General features: G+C 48.0%; 1 protein-coding gene and 1 long non-coding RNA gene across 2 annotated transcripts in view; one reads left to right on the top strand and one right to left on the bottom strand.

Moving 5' to 3' along the window:
• Positions 1-12153, bottom strand: part of EPG5 (ectopic P-granules autophagy protein 5 homolog) — a 335394-nt gene that overhangs the window by 82809 nt on the left and 240432 nt on the right. The window lies entirely within an intron of this gene.
• Positions 1-12153, top strand: part of LOC115078160 — a 123329-nt gene that overhangs the window by 84618 nt on the left and 26558 nt on the right. The gene's annotated exons all lie outside the window — the stretch shown is intronic.

Below are 12153 nucleotides of genomic sequence, written 5' to 3'. Positions count from 1 at the left end.
GACAGGTTACCAGATGCCAAATCTGTCTGCAGAAGTAAAAATTGTGTTTTAAAAATATACATATCAAAATTTAAACAAAAAAAAAAATTGCATATGGATTCATGACATCTAAACTTTCAGACAGTGAAGTTATAATTGCCTTTTTTACATACAGAAATAGAGAAAATAGCAGACAAGATCCTCAAGGCCCACTCTGACACATTCTCAGGCTTCACCTTACAAGTTCACATTCGAGGGAAGTGTGGGACCCCCTCCCTCCAATGGATATCAACTAATCATGCAATAGTGGAGAAATTACTTACCTGATAATTTAATTTTCCTTAGTGTAGACTGATGGACTCAGGACCAGTGGGTTTATGCTCCCATGCCAGCAGATGGAGGCGGAGCAAGCTGACGTCCAGTGCTGCAGTGACCCCAGACTGCTAGTATTCTCTTCAAAAGCAACTGTGGACAGGCTAGCAAAAAACCTGATTAAAAAAATGATGAAAACCAGATAACCAGAACTGTACTCAACCAAGCATAAACACTGAACTCACGTAAGATTGTAGGTACCCCAAGCTAGGGACGGATAAACACTTACCAGTAATCCCTGGTGACCCATAGCCGCACAGGAGGCCTATTGACACACTCATGCAGCAGCCAAGAGCAGGAAGCTGAGACCGTCTGTCTACACTAAGACAAACAAAATTATCAGGTAAGTAATTTCTCCATTTCCTAGCATGTAGACAGATGGACTTAGGACCAGTGGGATATACCGAAGCTATTCCCCAACAGGGTGGGAGGCTGCCCATGGTCCAGCCAACACTGCATGTGCAAAGGCTGTCCGTTCCCGGTCCTGCACATCCAGACTATAAAACCTGGAAAAAGTGTGTAATGAGGACCATGTTGCAGTTTGGCAAATATCGATGGACGACAACTGACTAACCTCCGCCCATGAGACTGCCTGAGTTCTTTCTAGTGGAATGAGCCCTAACCTAAGTAGGCAACTGCTTTCCAGCATCCACATATGCAGCCGTGACTACCTCCTTAATCCAACGAACTATGGTAGCCCGCGAAGCAAACACTCCCTGCTTACTCCTGCCATGAAGAACAAACAGGTGATCCGTCTTTTGAAAAGACTCAGAGACCTCCAGTTACCGCACAAGCCGCTTGACATCCAAGGAGCGCAAGAAGCGAAACTCCTCTGCATCCCAGTCTTCAAGTTCAACAACCGTAAGGAAAGGTTATGCAGTGGTCGGAACATAGGGCCTGCCAAAAAATCCAGAACCAAATTAAGACTCCATAATGGAACCGGAAACCTCAAGGGAAGCCTAAGATGCTTCACTCCCTTCAAAAAATGGGCCACATCATGATGAGATAACAAGGAAACATCATTCACCAGGCCTTTGAAACAGGCAAGAGCCGCAAACTGCACCTTCAAAGACTTAAGGGCCAATCCTTTATTCAATCATCCTGCAAAAACTCCAGAATGAGAGAGATATTAACTGAACGAAGAAGAACACCCCGCTCCTCACACCAGGCCTCAAGAACTCTCCAAACCCACACATAAGCCAAGAAAGTGGAGAACGTGCAAGTGCAGAGTAAAGTGGCAATCACAGTAGAGGAATAACCACGATTTAACAGGTGAGCCCTCTCAAACCGTAAGATAGAATCGAGTCGAATCCTCATGAAGAACAGATCCATGTGAGGAGGAAGACAAAGGGGAGACTCCACCAGGAGTCGTCGCAAATCTGCATACCATGAGATGCCTGAACCAGTCCGACACCACCAGGAATACTAGCCCCCTGTGGCCTTCAATCTTGCGAATTATCCTGCCCAGCAAGGGCTACAGAGGAAAGGCATAAAGCAATCTGTCTTCTGGCCAGGCCTGTACAAAAGCATCTATTCCCATGTACCATGGATCTCTCCTGCGACTGTAGAATCAAGGAACCTTCGCATTTCGATAAGTTGCCAGCAGGTCTAGGAACGGAAGGCCCCAGCGATCCACAATCAGCTGAAAACGTCTTGGCTGACAAAGTCCACTCTCCTGGGTCCAGACTCTCCCTGCTGAGAATGTCCATTCTTACATTGTCTTTTCTTGCAATGTGAGCGGCCAAGAGCATCTGCAGATGATCTTCTGCCCATTCCATAAGCTGGTCTATTTCCTGCGACACTTTCTGGCTCTTCATTCCTCCCTGGCAATTGATATAGGCCACTGTCATCACACTGTCCAACATCACATGAACCGTTTTGATCCCGCAGCCTGTGACTGAACTGCAAGCATGCCAGCCATACCGCCCAGGCCTCCAGGAGATTGATGTTCCAGCGGGACTCTTTGATAGTCCAACGCCCCTTGGCCGTTAACTCCAGACAGTGAGCCCCCCAACCATGGAGACTCGCATCTGTCATGAGTACCAACCAGGTTGGAGAGGACAAGGGAACTCCCTTTCTCAGATGATCCTTCTGCAACCACCACTGGAGGTGGGAGCAGATTGCCATCGGCAAGTGGAGTCGAACTGCATAGTCCTGAAATTGCGGGCTCCAACGAGATAGCAGAGAGCGCTGAAGAGGATGCATTTTTTTTTTTTTACTTTATTTATTTTTAACTTTTATATACCGATGTTCCTGTATAGCAGGGGTGGGCAAGTCCTGTCCTTGAGGGCTGCAAACCAGTCGGGTTTTCAGGATACCCCTAATGAATATGCATGAAATAGATTTGCATACAACTGAGGCAGTGTGTATGCAGGTCTCTCTCATGCATATTCATTAAGGATATCCCGAAAACCCGACTGGTTTGCAGCCCTCGAGGACCGGAATTGCCCACCCCTGCTGTATAGCATACATATCGCACCGGTTTACATAGAAACTGAACCATCGCCTGGGGCAAATACAAGGAACATGGAATACAATAAAATAGTAAAATATTAAAATAAGAAACATAAAGCTATACATGATTTTACTTCAAATACACTTTGGGTGCGAACAATAATTGCCGGGAAACTGAAGTAACTGATGAATACCGGGTGAAAAGCGTTCACAATCTAGAGGGCAAGTTAAAGGACTGCATAATAATACAATAAGAACGTCTAGCTTAAAGGTTAGTTAAGAAAAGGACTAAGAGACTTCTAGCTACGTGTTAAGAAACATCTAGCTTACGGGTTAATATAACATCTAGCTCACAGGTTAGTTAAAATGCTTAGGTAATATCTAGCTTACAGGTTAAGTAAAAAGGGCTAAGGGTCAATAAGGGGTAGGTCTGCATGGAGGGAACTGGACATGCTAACCAGTAGTTGGACAAGATGAAATTGGAACCACACTTGCCCATAGGCATATGCACCCTTGCCCATGGCACCACTTCCAGGTTAGCTGCCATCAAGCTGAGCACCTGTAGGTAGGACATATGGTGTTGAACAACTGACGCACTTGAGATATCAATTTCTGGATCTGAACTTCCGGTAGGAAAACTCTGTCCTGTCCCGTGTTGAAATCGACCCCCAGATACTCCAATGACTGGGATAGCTGAAGATTGCTCTTGGTCAGGTTCACTACTCAACCGAGCTCCTGCAATAAGGAGATCACCTTGTGTGTCACCAGGCAGCTTTCTTCCTAAGACTTTGCTCGATTCAGCCAGTTGTCCAAATACCACTGCAAAGCCATTGCTACTACTACCATAACCTTGGAAAATGTTCTCGGAGCGGTGGCTAGATCAAATGGCAGCGCCCAAAACTGATAATGGCACCCCAACACCGCAAAGCATAGAAAATGTTGATGTTCTAATCGGATGGGAATATGAAGGTAAGCCTCTGTCAGATCCAAGAAGGTCAGAAAATCCCCCGACTGCACGTCATTATCAAAGAGCATAAGGTTTCAATGCAAAAATGAATAACCTACAAATGATGGTTGACCCTTCTGAGATCCTGGATGCGATGAAAGGAGCCCCTCCTTCTTGGACACAACAAAATAAATGGAATAACGCCCCATACTTTCTTGAGATGTGGGTACCGTAACCACAGCCCTCAGTCTAAGGAGCCTTTGAAGCTTGAACTCCACTGCCTGCTTCTTCTGAGGGGAGTGGCAAGGGGACTCTGAACACATCCCAAGAATACTACCCTTCTCGTAAACCCTCCAGGACCCACTGGTCAGATGTGATATCGACCCACCTCCGATAAAAGAGAAAGAGAGACGTCCCCCTATTTCCTGTTCAGGAAGGTGGGTCGGCAAACCTTCATTGGGAAGCTCGGGAAGGTCTACCACCTGAGCCCGCTCCTCTCTTGGGCTGTCAGGTAAAAAATGACTGAGACCTACCGAAAAGCCGAGTCCGCTGCTTCCAAAAAGCTTGAAGCAACCCCCATAGGGAGAAGCACGTCCACCATCTGCTGGAGATGGAGAATACTGGCAGGCTGCTGTCACTGCAGGGCTATATATACTGTGATGTCAGCTTGCTCAGTCTCTATCTGCTGGCAGGGGAACATAAACCAGTGGCGTAGCCAGAACTGATTTTTTGGGTGGGCACAAGTTTAACATGGGTGGGCAGCAGGCATGCAGATCTGAGACCTACTAATTGTATTCTTATTAGTAAATGCCATATACTGCATCCTATAATGCTAAGTAGTTTGCAACAGCCATTAAGCTACATGCGTGAAACTTTAAAACATTTTATCTCAATTATTTTAAGCACTTACCAGAATTAAAAATTCCTTATTAATCTGTATTAATTTATTTTATATTTATTGCAGTTTATAAACGCACAGGTATATCATGTAAAAAGCAAAGAAAACAGATCCAATCATGTAATAAAATAAAAATTAATGTATTTTCATGAATCCTCTTTGCAGAAAGCCAGAAATAGCAAATGTTGCTTACCTGATGTAACAGGTGTTCTCACAGGACAGCAGGATGTTAGTCCTCACAAATGGGTGACATCGAGGATGGAGCCCACCACGGAAAACTTCTGTCAAAGTTTAACAGAACTTTGACTGGCCCCTACTGGGCATGCCCAGCAAGGCACTGACCCTGCAGCCAGCAGGGGTCTCCCTTCAGTCTGATTTTCAAAGCTACAGGCAGTGCCTAAAAAAGTAAAAACAAAACGAACCCAACACCGCGGGGTGGCGGGCGGGTTTCGTGAGGACTAACATCCTGCTGTCCTGTGAGAACACCTGTTACATCAGGTAAGCAACATTTGCTTTCTCACAGGACAAGCAGGATGGTTGTCCTCACAAATGGGTGAGTACCGAGCTGAGGATGTCCTGACTTGCACCAAATGCACCCAACGACGTGCAAGAGGCACAACAACTGGGGTGGAATTTGGTAAGGGCATCCGCACCCTACCGGGAAGGTAGAAGGGTGTTGGTACATCATGTTGGAAAAAGGTTACGCAAGACAGATTGGCCGAAGATGGAGTCCTGTCTTCCAGCTTTGTCCAAACAATAGTGGGCTGCAAAAGTATGGAGAGAACTCCAGGTTGCAGCTTTGCAGATGTCAGGAAGCGGCACCGATCGAAGGTGTGCCACCGAAGTCGCCATGGCCCTCACAGAGTGTGCTTTTACACGGTCTTGAAAAGGAATGCCAGCTTGCTGATAGCAAAAAGAAATGCAGTCCGCCAACCAGGAGGATAGAGCCTGTTTACCCACAGGTTGTCCTAACTTGTTAGGATGGAAAGAGACGAATAATTGAGTGCTCTTCCTGTGAGAAACTGTACGGTCTAGATAGAATGCTAGAGCCCGTTTACAGTCTAGGGTATGCAGAGTCTGTTCTCCGGAGTTGGAGTGGGGCCTGGGAAAAAAGATAGGTAGTATGATGGATTGATTAATGTGAAACTCCGATACTACCTTAGGTAAAAATTTAGGGTGAGTGCGGAGTACCGCCCGGTCCTGCAGGAGTTTAGTGTAAGGCGGATAGGTGACTAAGGCCTGTAACTCACTAACCCTACGAGCTGAAGTGACAGCTAAAAGAAATAATACCTTCCATGTGAGATACTTTAATTCACAGGAGTGTAGAGGTTCGAAAGGTGGTTTCATTAGCCGACCAAGAACCAGATTAAGGTCCCAAGATGGGGCCGGAGGACGTAAGGGTGGCTTCAGATGGAGCAAGCCTTTAAGAAAGCGTGTTACCAGGGGTTGTACTGAAATAGGGACACCCTGTATGCCTTTATGGAAAGCGGCTACTGCACTGACATGCATCCTAATGGAAGAGGTTTTAAGACCCGATTCCGATAGATGCCATAAATAATCCAAGAACTTAGAGATTGGACAGGAAAGGGGATCAAGGGACTGGGAAGTGCACCAAGATGTGTACCTTTTCCATTTATACGAATAGGATCTTCTGGTGGAGGGCTTTCGTGAAGCTATCAGGACACGAGAAACCAAATCCGAAAGGTTAAAAGGCTGAAGGACTAACCTTTCAACATCCATGCTGTCAGGGACAAGGCTTGGAGGTTGGGATGGAGGAGGCATCCGTCGTTCTGAGTGAGCAGATGCGGATCCGTTCCCAGAGGGATGTGCCTGCGGATGGAGAGATCCTGAAGAATGGGAAACCACACCTGGCGTGGCCAGTGGGGTGCTATCAGGATCATGGTTCCTCCGTCCTGGCGAAGCTTCACGAGAGTCCTTGACAGAAGAGGAAGTGGAGGGAATGCATAGAGCAGACCTGATGTCCACTTGAGGGAGAAGGCATCCCTCGGCCGAGAGTGGTGGCTCCGAATGAGAGAGCAGTAATTGTCTACTTTGTGGTTCTGAGGGGACGCAAAGAGATCTATGTGGGGAGAACCCCACTTGTGAAATAGAGAGGTCGCTACCAGAGGATCGAGTGACCACTCGTGTGGTTGGAAGACCCGGCTCAGCTGATCTGCCAATACATTGTCTACTCCCGGCAGGTAAGTGGCCCTGAGGTACATGGAGTGGGAGAGGGCTTCTGCCCAAATCTGCGCAGCTTCCTGACACAGAAGGAAAGAGCCTGTGCCTCCCTGCTTGTTTATGTACCACATGGCCACTTGGTTGTCTGTCTGGATTAAGATTATCTGATTCGAAAGACGATCTTTGAACGTTCTGAGCGCGTAACGAATTGCTCGAAGTTCCAAAAAATTTATCTGGTGTTCGGCTTCCTCTGGTGACCATAACCCTTGGGTTTGGAAATCGTCCACATGAGCCCCCCAACCGATGTGGGAAGCGTCGGTGGTCAGGATTACTTGTGGATCTGGTAGGAGAAAAGGTAAGCCCTGAAGGAGATTGATTTGAGTCGTCCACCAGGTTAAAGACAGGCGAAGCGCTTGTGTAACTGCGACTATGGAGGACAGGCGCTGAGAAGCTTGAATCCATTGGTGTCGCAGAGTCCATTGTGTTACTCTCATGGCTAGTCGGGTCATGGGAGTGACTTGAACTGAGGATGCCATGTGTCCTAGGAGAATGAGGAATTGGCGAGCCGTGGCCGTGTCCTGAGACTGGAGCTGGCGAGCTAGGGACATGAGAGTTTGGACCCGCTGCAGCGGAAGGTAAGCCTTTGCCTGTAAGGTGTCCAAGTCTGCCCCAATGAAAGATAAGGTTTGAGATGGGACTAAGCAAGATTTCTCGTAATTGACAAGAAACCCTAAGGAAAGGAGTGTGTGAATTGTCAATTTTAGGGAGGATTGAGCAATCTGAGGGGTAGAGGCCCTGATTAGCCAATCGTCCAGATAGGGGTAGACGTGGACACCTTCCTTCCTGAGGAATGCTGCTACCACTATGAGACATTTGGTAAAGACTCGTGGAGCAGATGCCAGACCGAAAGGTAGTACCCGGTACTGATAATGGTCGCGGCCTACCAGAAAACTCAGATACTTGCGATGAGATGGTGTTATGGCAATGTGGGTATAAGCGTCCTTGAGGTCGAGAGAGCACAGCCAATCCCCCTTTTGCAGCAGAGGGAGCAGTGCGCCCAGGGTTACCATCTTGAACTTTTCTTTTTGAAGGTACTTGTTGAGGGCCCGAAGGTCCAGAATGGGACGTAGCCCCCCTGATTTCTTTGGTATTAGGAAGTATCTGGAATAGAATCCTGTCCCTTGTTGACAGGGAGGGACGGGTTCTATAGCATTTGATTGTAGAAGAAGGGATACTTCTTGTTGTAATTGAGTCAACTGGCTGGTGAGACTCCATGCCTGAAGGGGCGGGGAGTCTGGCGGGAGAGCCATGAAGTTGAGGTGGTAACCCTGTGCGATAATTGCTAACACCCAGTGATCTGAGGTGATCTGTTTCCAACGGTGTAAGAAGTGGAACAGTCGACCCCCCACAGGGATGTATGGAAGAGGGATCTGGCATGTGCTCAGTAGAGGGAAGTCAAAGGCCCGCCGCAGGCCCAGGAGGTGGGGCTACAGTAGGTCTTTGCTTTCTTGGCTGGCGAGGCTGAGGCCTGTTGGAGGACCGTGCAGGACGAGGCCTAGCTGATGGAGGATAATAGCGACGTGGTCGAAAGAACGACTTCTTAGAGTCCTTCTTTGGTGGTTGCTTGGAGGACACGTCAGGTGGGACAGACGAGAGTTGTTTCAACGTCTCATGGTGATCTTTTAACTCTGCCACAATCTGTTGAATTTGTTCTCCAAACAAATTGTCGCCTAAGCAGGGTAGATCAGCAAGACGATCCTGGACCTCTGGGCGAAGGTTAGACGCCTTTAACCAAGCCCAACGTCTGGCTGGCTGTGGCTGAAACTTTTGTGGAAGCATCGAATATGTCGTAGGCAGTTCTAATCTCGTGCTTCCCTGCCTCAAATCCTTTATGAAGAAGGGCTTGAAGCTGTGATTGGTACTGATCCGGCAACGTGTCAGCATAGTCTTGTATCTGCTTAAGGATGGCTCTGTTGTATTGAGTCATGTAAAGTTGATATGAAGCTATGCGTGAAATCAACATAGCTCCATGATATACTTTTCGTCCCACACTATCCAGGAATTTATTGTCCTTGGTAGGTGGAGTGGAAGAGTGTGGCTTAAGACGTTTGGCCTTCTTCTGCGCAGACTCAACCACAACAGAACGATGATCCAGTTGAGGCTTTTGAAAACCTGGTGCTGACTGGACAAGATATGTGGAGTCAGCTTTTTTGTTAACTGGTGAAATAGATGAAGGAGATTCCCAGTTTTTCTTTAGCAGATCCAAAAACACCTGGTGAATAGGGATGGAAGCGATGATTTTTGGAGCATCCAGAAATTGGAGTAGTTCCATCATCTGGTGTCTGTCATCGGCTTCAGATTGTAACTGAAAAGGTACAACTTCTGACATCTCTTTTACAAAATTAATGAAAGAGAGATCCTCAGGAGGAGATCTTTTTCTACTCTCTGTAGGAGATGGTGGTGAAGGCAAATCTGTGTCAGAAGATGTATCATCATCATCACCCCAGGTATCGTAGGGATCATGTGGGACTTGAAGCCCTGAAGGACCTGGTTGAGGCTCTGAAGGCATCGATGGAAATCTAGATGGAATCGGTGCTGCAGGTGGAACTAGGAATGGCATCGAGGGCTTCGGCGCTGCCAATGGAATCGGTGCCGGACGCGGAATCGATGGAGCCGAAGGATAAATCGGTGGAGATATACCAGAAGGTACCGATGGAACCACCCCGGAAGGGGGAATTCGGAACGGTGTTTCTCCTGCCGATGAGAATCCAGTCGGAGACGGTGGTGTTGTCGATGGTACTGGAATTACCGATGGAAGGGCCGTCATAAGTGCCTCCATGCGGTGCAGTAGAGGTGCTAGAGCTTGCACCAACGGCTCGGTGGTCGATTCCCTCCTCGGTGGCGAAGTCGGTGCCGGCGTCGGTGCCGGAGGCGGTGCCGGAACCGGTGCCGGAGACGGTGCCGATGGAGGTTGTAATTTCTTCATCGCTTTCTCGATGGCCTCCTGGACCAGCCGGTCCAGTTCTGCCCGGAGACCAGGGGTAACAATACCCGGCTCGACGGGAGAGGGAGGCTGAGGCAAGGCCGGAGGGACCACCGTAACCGGTGGGATCACGGCCCCCACACCCCGAGAGGGTGAGGGTTTCCTCAGTGCCTGCGAACGAGACGTGGAGGGTGTCCGGTCTGATCGCGGCTTCTTAGTCGGTGGCTCGGCTTGAGCGGAGGTCGATGGCTGTGGATCCTCGACAGGCCGAGACTTGTGCCGTCGATGGCGATGCTTTTCTTTCCGATCCCCTCGCCCATCCGGGGAAGGGACGGGAGTCGACGGCCGAGAAGCGATCGATGGCGGACGGTCACCGGAGGGTTGACGGTGATGGTGCAACTTCGACGGTGCCGGTTCCGATGACGTCGATGCTATCTATGGCGTTGGGGTGGGTGCATGGAAGAGGAGCCCCATCTTCTCCATCCTGGCTTTGCGACCTTTGGGTGTCATTAAGGCACATTTGGTGCAAGTCAGGACATCATGCTCACTACCCAAACACATAACACAAACCCTGTGGGGGTCTGTGATTGACATAGTCCGGGTGCAATCTGGACAACGACGGAACCCCGTTGCCATGGCTGTAAGCCAAAATTTAGCCTGGGGATCGGTAAGTGCCAACAGGCCTCGAGGGCCAAAATCGACGGTAGTCGATGGAAAATGGCAAAAAACTTACCGGATTCCGTAAAGTTGACAAAAATTTGTCGAAGGGAGACCCCTGAGGGGCAAATTTTCTTAGGAAATTAATTTCCAAATTCCTGTCAGGAACGTGGTAAGAGAGCTCCTTTCACCGCGTGGCAACTGCTGCGCGGAAAAAAGAAGACTGAAGGGAGACCCCTGCTGGCTGCAGGGTCAGTGCCTTGCTGGGCATGCCCAGTAGGGGCCAGTCAAAGTTCTGTTAAACTTTGACAGAAGTTTTCCGTGGTGGGCTCCATCCTCGATGTCACCCATTTGTGAGGACAACCATCCTGCTTGTCCTGTGAGAACACTATAGCTACAACAAAATATCATCAATCATCAGAATAGGTGAAGAGCACAGCTTTAACAATTTACATTAACAACCAACATAAAAAAAAAATTCAAATTCTGGTGTCATCTCAACAAAAAATATCTATCCACTGCTATTTTGTGAAGTAACGCAAACTCCTGTAAAAAAAGAGACATCTAGAACCTTGCCATACTATACAGTCACAGCACCGACTCTCAGGACTCAAATAACAGCAACCTTATGAAAAAGCAGCAATACAAATACTACACCAGGCCCTAGAACATTAATAATTCACCTACTGGAGTAACAGAAAAGCTGGGCTGCTACAGAGAAACTACACGCTTGCAGAAATACTGCATTTCAGTCACATACACACGGACAAAACAGCGACTGACCCTTACCTAAAAGAAATAACTAGACTCTGAACAGTGGAATACTGAAGAAAAAGTAAAGTACAAAAATATAAGAAATGCACATTCCCAAAGATGGCATATTTCAATTGCTAAAATCTCAAAATATATATTTTTTTTACCTTCGTCTGTTCTTTGTATTTTTCTCATCAGTTGGTCACATCACTTTTTCCCATTTTTCCCTTGTCGCTCATTTCCTAATTCCTTTTCAGTGTCTCTCTTCTCCTACTGTTTTCCTCCCTCACACACATGCTTTCTCTCACAGACTCCCTCAAACACACAAGCTCTCTCATATGCTCTCCCACACACACACACAAGCTCACATTCTCTACACATACACAAGATCTCACCTACATACACACATTCAAGCTCCCATTCTAACCTCCCCACATATCCAGACTCCCATTCTCATCCACATACACACATTCAAGCTGCCATTCTAACCCACACATACACACATACATACATACATTCAAGTTCCTATTCTCACCCACACATACAAGCTCCCATTCTCACCCACACACACACACACATTGCAGCTCTGGCCCTCCTCTTTGCCGCCATGGGAATGGGATCCTGCAGCGGCATTGCAGCTCCGACCCTCCTCTTCACTGTTGCAGTGATGGGATCCCGTGGCAGCATTTCAGTTCCAGCTGTCCTCTGCACTGTCGCGGGGATGGGATCCTGTGATGGCATTGCTCCAACAGGCCTCTTCCGGTTGGGTGGTCCTGAGCCCAAAGTGGGTGGGCCATGGCTCACCCGTGGCTACACCACTGGCATAAACCCACTGGTCCTGAGTCCATCTGACTACATGCTAGGAAATTTCTCTTTAGAATGGTCGGGGCTGTAGCACTATATCTGATTCACTCATTAAAGTTACCTTAA

This window comes from Rhinatrema bivittatum, chromosome 1, assembly GCF_901001135.1.
Source record: "Rhinatrema bivittatum chromosome 1, aRhiBiv1.1, whole genome shotgun sequence".
Lineage (NCBI taxonomy): Eukaryota > Metazoa > Chordata > Amphibia > Gymnophiona > Rhinatrematidae > Rhinatrema > Rhinatrema bivittatum.
The sequence above is the reverse complement of the archived record's forward strand: the minus strand, read 5'-3'. Positions and strand labels throughout refer to the sequence as shown.